Source organism: Rhamphochromis sp. 'chilingali' (genome assembly GCF_963969265.1).
Source record: "Rhamphochromis sp. 'chilingali' genome assembly, chromosome: 15".
Classification (NCBI taxonomy): domain Eukaryota; kingdom Metazoa; phylum Chordata; class Actinopteri; order Cichliformes; family Cichlidae; genus Rhamphochromis; species Rhamphochromis sp. 'chilingali'.
In genome coordinates this window covers 8,750,577-8,758,405 of record NC_137942.1, presented here as the reverse complement: position 1 = coordinate 8,758,405, position 7,829 = coordinate 8,750,577, and the positions used below count along the sequence as shown (strand labels likewise).

The 7,829-nt window shown below is 38.7% G+C and overlaps 1 long non-coding RNA gene across 2 annotated transcripts in view; it reads right to left on the bottom strand.

Moving 5' to 3' along the window:
* Positions 1 to 1,722: 1,722 nt before the first annotated feature.
* Positions 1,723 to 7,829, bottom strand: part of LOC308410771 — a 51,789-nt gene continuing 45,682 nt past the window's right edge. For both annotated transcript variants that reach the window (XR_013974246.1, XR_013974247.1), the window contains one exon: positions 1,723 to 2,466. This is a non-coding gene — a long non-coding RNA (uncharacterized lncRNA). The remainder of the gene's footprint in view (positions 2,467 to 7,829) is intronic.

Genomic DNA, 7,829 nt, shown 5'->3' with positions numbered 1-7,829 from the left:
TTACTCAATCCAACTTACTACAAAGTACTGAAATTTCTAAACTAATAATATCCAATGTCGTCAACGAATAAAACATAAACCAGTAATCTTTTAACTGTTTAGATCGAGGATGTCAAACAAATTTTACATCGTGGGCCTCATACAATGCAATTTGTTCTCAAATAGACCAGACCAATGAAACTGTCAATGTAAAGAGCTTGAACTACGCAAAGAAGTGCAATTTCAACATTATGTCTCATGAACAAAGAAAATGGTGTTGCAGTAAATGAAAGAAATCTGTTAGTGCAACTCTTTGGACTTAAATTGTGAAAAATAAATATGTCAAATTCAACAAATGAATGGCCATGGGGAGATCTTTATCAGTAGGAAAAGCTGTAAAACTAATGAAAATACAGTTGAGAGTCTAAAATGTATGCACTCCTCAACATTTTTCAGTCCTCCAATGGACCAGATTGAAGGTCTTATGTTTGACACTCCTGGTTAGATGATGTTTCAGTTTGCATATAACTGCGTTTTGAGCTCCTCAAGCTTTTCCAAACTACTATTATCAATTTTCAAGGTTTTAATTTCCAAAGACTTGGATACTTGGTGGGCTGAGGACAAGCAGCTGGTGACAAAGGCTTGCTAAGTGCTTAAATCTATTGATGTTTCAGATGAGACCAAAGAAAATAGAGAATAATGGGCCTTGAGCCTCTAGGTTTATTTTAACTTAGGTAAAGAGATGGGCCTTCTTATGCTCTGTGTAATTTCAGAAAATGAAATATCTGGACTCTTACAAAACTCACTAATACAAACCTTGATAATCTTAAGAGGCACTGCAAAGAATTATGTTCATTTATATCAAATAATTATCAAATAACATGGAGAAAAAAAATATTTTCAACTAAAATATGATAGCAAAATGTTAGAGTGCTCTTGGATGTAAATGCACACTCACACTCAAACACCCACACATATTTATAGCTTGGATCTTATTACTAGGTTCTCAGCCCCCGTCTTTTAGAGGTACTTGGCTATGGCTGACCTTTCACATCTTTATCATAGTTGCTGCTGGCGTGTGGAATAACCAGGTACTTGCAGTTGTCCCGTGTTTCTGCATTTCTGCTATTCTGACTGGTAGTTCCATTCATTCAGCTCACTTCACCTCTATTTGCAACCATTCGACCACACTACATCCTAATGTCCTTAATGTAGATCCTGGTGAGATGGATCCGTGAGTAGATGTCTCTCTCACTTCTGGCATACAGCTTGATGTCACCCATGTATGAGCTGTTCTTGAGCTAATCTGAAAGCCACATGAAGTTTAGAGATCTGTAGTGATTGACTCTGCAGAAAGCTGGTGATTTCTGCACCTCTGCATCCGCTGACCCGCTCTCTGATTTTATATGACCGACCATGTCGTGGCCGAGTTGCTATTGTTACCAGTACCACCAACAGTTTACTGTGGAATATTTAGTAGCAAGGAATTTCAAAACTGGACTCGTTGCACAGGTGGCATTCTATCACAGTACCACACTGGAATTCACCGAGCTCCTGAGAGCAATCCATTTTTTTCACAAGTGCTTTTAGAAGAATGATTCTGGACACTTGTGACCATTGAAGTGATTGGAACATCTGGGACTACAAGTTTCAGATGAAAATGCAGCTATTTTCCAACCAACCAGACACAGAGGGGGATGACAAGGAGGAAAAGGCTGCAGTGGTAGACTGAAAGCACTTTTATTCAAATCAAATCACTTTTATTGTCACATCACATGTGCAGGTACACTGGTACAGTACATGTGAGTGAAATTCTTGTGTGCATAATGTTGAAGTTCCAGTAGTGAAGGTGAGGTGTCTATGAAGTGTTCAGCAGTCTGATGGCCTGATGGAAAAAGCTGTCTCTCAGTCTGCTGGTGCGGGACCGGATGCTGCAGAACCTCCTTCCTGATGGAAGTAGTCTGAACAGTTTATGGCTGGGGTGATTGGAGTCCTTGATGATCCTCCCCGCTTTCCTCAGGCACCGCTTCCTGTAGATGTCCTGGAGGGAGGGAAGCTCACCTCCAATTATCCGTCCAGAACACTGTACTACTCTCTGGAGAGCTTTGCGGTTGTAGGCGGTGCTGTTGCCATACCAGGTGATGATGCATCCAGTGAGGATGCTCTCAATGGCACAGCGATAGAAGGTCCTGAGGATGCGAGGGCTCATGCCAAATCTTTTCAGTCTCCTGAGAAAGAAGAGGCGCTGTTGTGCCTTCTTTACTGTTTTGTTTATGTGTACTGACCACGTAAGATCCTCAGCCAGATGTACACCAAGGAAGCGGAAGCTGCTCACTCTCTCCACAGCAGCACCGTTGATGGTGATGGGGGTGTGTACTTCTCTGCACCTCCGGAAGTCCACTATCAGTATCCCGGGAGTTGATTTGAGATGTGGTGCTTGTATTTGGAAAGTTTTGCTCCATGCAGGTGATACAAACCATCCTTAAGCTGTGAAAACAGAAAAAAAAAATTCAAAAAATTGCTACAATATTAGTAGTGGCAAAATCTAAAGTTTTGTACATCCTGAGGAAGAAAGAAAGCACTGATGAACTCAGTAATGCAGAAAGACTTGGACATCCATGGAAGACAACAGAGGTGGATGAACGCAGAATCATTTCCAGGGTAAGGACAAACCCCTTTACAACAGTCAACCAAGTGAACAACACTCTCCAGGAAGTAGGCGTATTGAAATGCAAGTCTACCATGAAGAGAAGACTGCATGAAAATAAGTACAGAGTGTCCACTGCAAGGTGCAAGCCACTAATAAGCCTCAAGAATAGAAAGAACAGATTGGACTTTGCTAAAAAACAAACAACAAAATAAAACATCTAAAAAAGACAGCACAGACAGATTAAACCAAGATCAACCGCTACCATAATGATGGCAAGAAAAAAGTATGGAGAAGGCGTATATCAGCTCATGATTCAAAGCATACCACATCATCTGTAAAACACAGTGGAGGAAGTGTAAAGGCTTGGGCATGCAAGGCTAGCAGTGGTACTGGGACACTAGTGTTTTTTGATGATGTGACACAGGACAGAAGCAGCTGATTGAATTGTGAGGTGTTCAGAGAGATACCGTCTGCTCAAATCCAGCTAAATGCAATGAAAATGATTGGCCAACATTTCATAATACAGATGAACAATGACCCAAAACATATAGTCAAAGCAACCCAGGAGTTTTTTAAAGCAAAGAAGTGGAATACCCAGAAGAGCATGTGTTGAAGACTAGACTTCAGACAGAAAGACCCACGAACATAAAGCAACTGAAAGGCCTGGTTGAACATTAAAGAGGAAACCCAGCATCTGGTGATGTACATGAGAACAAGACCTCGGGCCTTCATTGCCACCAAAGGGTTTAAACCAAGTATTAGAAATGAACAATCTATTTTCAGTTATTTATTTTGTCCAATTACTTTTGAGCCCCTGAAATGAAGGGATTGTGTTAAAAATGTTTCAGTTCCCCACATTTAATGCAGCCTTTTTTGTTCAACCCACTGAATTAAAGTTGAAAGTCTGCACTTCAACTGTATCTGAGTTGTTTCATTTAAAATTCATTGTGGTAACAAACAGAACCAAATTTTTTTTTTTTAAAAGTTGTCTCTGTTCAAATATTTATATACCTAAAGGTATAACCTACCACATTGTGTCTGCTGTCAGAGTTGTATTCCATCAATGCCATAATCTCCTTGTCGGTGTATGTATGTTATATATACACAAAACTCTAAGTGTTCAGTATGAATATACAAAAACTATTCCTCATCATTTGGAACTTATTTATTCCCGTCAATGCTTCAACGTTTCCTTATCAGCTGTCAGACATCCATAGACAAACAAAACTCGTAACAAATCGTTTTGATCGTTAAATTTGTTTTCTTTTTTTCCTTCTGTCACTTTCAATTTTGAGAAAAAAAGACTACAATTTAATAAATCTTCCTTAGGCTATAGCTGCACTCAGTAGAGTCTCCACTGTCTAAAGAAACTTTTTACCGACTTGACACTTTGAAGGGAGGCGAGTTGATAGAGGATAGGAAAAGCTTGAGGCTGAGGCGCAGACAGACAGTTGATGGACACTTCTTAACCCCTCAGGGACTTGCTGCATTTGTCTACTTGAGCTTGTTGTACAAGTCATTGCTTTTTAATCTTAAAGTCAGAACTAATGTAGTTTCCTTGCAGTTGTTAGAGGAGTCACAAAATATAATACATGTCTTAATTTGTTATGATATTGTAAACATAGTGCTGTGAATTTTTAAAAAGTGTTTTGGAGTTTTGCTAATGTGGACTCTAAACATGTACATAATGATGAGATTTAAATTCAAAGCTAAATCTCTTATTCAAATACTGTTTATTGGGAGTCAGAGCCTTAAGCTCTACTGTAGAACACCCTTTAGGTGTACTGCTATAGGGGGACTTCCCATGATGCAATGAGAGCTTGTCTTTCACTCTTCTCTTTTGACTACCCATCTATTTGCCACTATTTGCATGTCATTAACCTTTGTTCCTGTCTTTCAACTCTACTCATGGCAGATGGCTCCCCCTACCAAAACCTGGTTGTGCCAGGGGTCTCTTCAAGGGAGTTCTTCCCCCCCACCATTGGAGTCAGATTACTCACAGTGGATCTCATGGCTGGTGTTCATGCTAATATTTGGAAATTGTTTACCTTTACAAGATAAAATGCTTTCAGACAATGAAATGGTGGTATATAAACGAAACTACAGTGAACTGATTACTTAAATTTATTGTGTCTATGAATTTAAAGCTATCTACTATTTAACCACACTGTTATCTTTCTGGATTATTTGTTGGTGCTTTTATGTTTTTGTGTCTGATATATTTGCCTTCATATTTATTTTTCTTAAATGAAATCTGCAGGATTTTAAAAAATGCATGTATCCAGGAATCCATATTGTAAGCAGTGTAATTTATTTTTTACTATTTAACTTTTGTAACTTATGTCTGACATATAAAACTAATTCAATGTTCCATATTAAGCAGCTGTTGCATTTAATAACTTACATGTCCTTTAATCTTTATAAAATGTCCACTTTCTTTTCTCTAATATATTGGTACTGCACAGAAGCTAAAAGAAAAAGAATGTACTGGATTTCTCAATTAGCTTAAACATAGAAATAGTAGACAGCTAAATTGTCCCGAGGTATTTGAGCATTTTCAAGCCAAGAACATCATGACCTTTGCACTGTCAATTAGCAAACATTTAATAAGCCAGGCTGAAAAATCTAGTTTTAGACCACTTAATGTCTACCACTGCCAACTCACTGCGCACATTCTCCCAAAATAGCTCTCATAATACCCTCAGTATGTAATCATCAGTTTTTCAGGAGGAATTCAATATGCTTGTAGAGTTAACCAATCATTTCGAATGTGTTTGGAGAGAATTATAATTCTTATAAGTCACAAATGTGACTTAACTTCATTGGCAAAGAAAATATTTACAGCAGATTGAAGACAAGCCCTGAACAAATGTCAGATTCTGAATATTTTCTTGGCAGTACCCACTGACCCATACAGAAGCCCCTCACACAAAACATTTCCCTGTAATGTAGTGTCTGTCACGGCGAGTGAGGTGAGCCGTGTGGAGGCAATGAAGGAGGATCCAAACGCAGGCAGTCGTGAAGGTGTGAAGGTGGTTTATTGAGCATGAAAGTAAATACAAACGGCAAAGGGAGCTATGACTAACTAGACTGGGAACAAACTACAGAACACGAACCTGAACATGAGCAGAAACACTTGGCGGTTGACAGCAGGGAAACACACAGATGACGCAGGGTGGAATACACAGACGGACCAGCAACTACAATGACGGCAGACATGACTTAAATACACATGGCACTGTAACAGCTCACGGGTCTTCCCTCTCTCAGAATGTATTGCAGGGGCATCTATGAACAACATTCTTGTCTGTGAAAGTGAAAAACGGGAAACAAAGCCGATAACAAACAAAGAACTTCATCGGCGGGATCCCCTTGTGGGCAATGGCATCACTCAACCATTTAATTGGATGGGACTGACATTTGCAGAGCAGGGTGTCACAGCATTTGCATGAGTGCAGAGGCCCAACTTGCTGCCATACAGATGCATCACGCTCCAATGATTCAAGAGGCGCCGTTTTCCTCCTCTGAAAAGAAAACTCCGTCACACTCAGCAAAGTCACACTCAGCACAGTCAAATGCATTTGCTCACACATTTCAGTTAATGGGCGACTTGGGGAGACGCCGAGGTGCGGCTGGAATAACATTCAATAAGCATGTTCAACCGGCCTACACATTTCCACCCAAATGTACTAAAAGACATCCATGACTATCAACATCACATAATTTCACAAGGCTCAGTATTCAACTTAAATATATATACTGTATCTGCTGTATCGCGCCAGATTGTATCCAAAAAGAGCATCTTTTGCTAAAACCTGTGTCACCAGAGAAAATGCTCAACATCCATTTATGCTGCTTGACAAGTACAACACCTTTTCACTGACAAGAAAAATACTTCAAAAGTTATAGCTGACAGTTTGTGTTTTCAGTCAGCTATAGTGTCATTGCAATTTACTTTGCTAATGTCTGGTATTTAAGCTTAAAATAGCTCTCACTCAGATCATTAAATAAACCCATACAGCGCAGACAGCTTATTATCTTAGTCTAGTACTAATACTTAGCAGTATCTGTTTTTCTATACAGATTTAGAAATGGGAGAAGCAATAAAACAAAGCTATGAAAATTAGATTTTTAATTTAGTTGGTAGTTAGAAAACATAGCCTCCTGGTGATTCTAATTCCATGTTACCATCTCGAGAGAATCATCATTATCCAGTGGATTACTGTTTTATGTTACTATCATCAACAATCAAGAAAGCAACCAATCAAGTTTAATCCAGGTAACAACTCCCTCATGACTGCTGCTATTCTAATCCCCTCCAGAGAAACGAATTAAAACAAAAAAAACCTCTGAAAGACAGAGAGAGACAAGGAGGCAGCATAACAGAGGCGCAGATAGGAACATTCAAAGAGACACACAGTTAAATACCTAATGACATTTATATGTAGTCTGCAAATATATTATGATCCAGCAATTTCATGTGTAATTTATTGTGAGAAAACATTGTTTCATTGGTGCACTTGAGATATAACCCAAAGGCACGCGATGTGGGGGAAATTTTTAAGCCTTGTCCTCTTCCTCCTCTATGCATTTCGCTCAGTTCTTGGCTCTGTTGTACTTACGCATCGTAACTGCATCATCCACACTGACCCTTATGTTCTCTCACATCTCTTGTTTTAATATACTTTTACTGTTTTCTGGTAAATTAACAGACCAGACACATCTCTGTCTGTGACCCTAAAAAAAAAGAAAAGAAAAATACACAAACAACAAATCTCTGAAATCTCTCATTAATCTGATTAACTGTAACTCACACATTTTTGCAGAGATATCATAGATTTCAGAGGATGAACCCCAGGAAAAATTACACATTACTTATACTTTTTACTTTTCATAAAGCACCATCACCAAGTCACTGTGATTAACTAATAAATAAAACAAGGGAAGTAAAAGCATCCCCATTTCTCAATTCTCAGGGTGAGGAAAGTTCTAGTTTTGCTACCCTGCTTTTTTTTTTTTTTTTTTTTTTTTTTTTTTTTTTTATTACATCGTAGGGTCCCTGCCAGCAGACGATGACATTTAAACAAACTGTATTTCGATGATAATTTCACTATTTTCAGCAACGGATGAAAACAAGTAATAATAAAATCATGCTTTTTTTTTAAACAACCCTTTGAGCTGGTTCAGTCAAATCCATCAC